The sequence below is a fragment of the Bos javanicus genome, chromosome 11, assembly GCF_032452875.1.
Source record: "Bos javanicus breed banteng chromosome 11, ARS-OSU_banteng_1.0, whole genome shotgun sequence".
Classification (NCBI taxonomy): domain Eukaryota; kingdom Metazoa; phylum Chordata; class Mammalia; order Artiodactyla; family Bovidae; genus Bos; species Bos javanicus.
In genome coordinates, this window is record NC_083878.1 from 45,981,835 (window position 1) to 45,983,104 (window position 1,270).

Here is a 1,270-nt window from a genome sequence, read left to right on the forward strand (position 1 = left end):
ATACAAGTGAGTAAACTTGAGAACATAGATAAAAGTAAAATGTGGTAAACAAGGAGGAAGTGGTAACTTCTGAGTCTTTATTACCTCTAATTTAATGTATTTTATTAATTAAAATTTATAGTTTAATTCTTTAAATTTTAATACTATCTTTTAATTACCAAATAGTAATACATGATTAATCGCATTGTGATCAAATTTAAATATATTGCTGCATGTAGCCACAGATCATTCAAAACTGCAGAAGAAAAAAACAATAGTTAGATGCCACGAAGTAGGTGGCAATGCCTTAACCGTATGCAAGTTGTTAGGCCCCAGGGCCTCTTCCTTCCTTGTCAAGGAGAGTGCTAACCTTCTCTTCTTTCATACAACACTATAGTTTCGCTTTTAATAAACTTTCTTCTTTAGAGCCGTTTAGATTCAGAGTAAAACTGAGAGAAAGGCACTGAGATTTTCCCATAGTCCTCTGCCTCCACCCTACTCATATGCTCCCCTGTTACCAGCACCCTACCCTGGATGGTGCCTTCGTTGAAACTGATGGGCACACATGGACACGCCATCACCCAGAGTCCACTGCTACATTTGTGTTCACTCTTGGTGTTGGATAATCTCTGTGCTGTGCTCAGTCACTGAGTCATGTCCAGCTCTTTGCGATCCTATGGGCTGTAGCCTGCAGGCCCCTCAGTCCATGGAATTCTCCAGGCAAGAACACTGGAGTGGGTTGCCATGCCGTCCTCCAGGGGATCTTCCCAACCCAGGGATCAAATCCTCGTCTTTCGAGTTGCAGGCAGATTCTTTACTTCTGAGCCACCTGGGAAGCCCTCTGTAATCTACGTGCTCTGCTAACTCTTTGTGACCCTATGGACTGTAGTCCACAAGGCTATATAGGTTTGAACATATGTATAATGACGTGTACCCACCTCTATAGTATCATTCAAAGCAATCTCACTGCCCTAAAAATCCTCTGCTTGGCCTGTTTACCCTAACCCCTGGCGACTGCTGACCTTCTTATTGTCTCCATTGTTTTGCCTTTTCCAGAACCTCATAGAGTTGAAATCCCACAGTATGTATACTGTTCATATTGGCTTCTTTCATTTAGTAACATGCATTTAGGTTTCCTCCACGTCTTTTCATGGCTTGATACTCTTTTTCTTTCTCATGCTGAATCATACTCCATTGTCCGGACGCACCACAGTTTATTTATTCACCACCTACCAAAAGACATCTTGGTGGCTTCCAAGTTTAGGTGATTATAACGAAAGCTGCTATAAAC

General features: G+C 41.7%; 1 non-coding gene across 1 annotated transcript; it reads right to left on the bottom strand.

The window, feature by feature from the left end:
* Nucleotides 1–245: 245 nt before the first annotated feature.
* LOC133257897 (U6atac minor spliceosomal RNA) lies at nt 246–371 on the bottom strand. The gene has a single exon (XR_009739755.1). It is a non-coding gene; the product is annotated as a U6atac minor spliceosomal RNA (small nuclear RNA).
* Nucleotides 372–1,270: the final 899 nt, after the last annotated feature.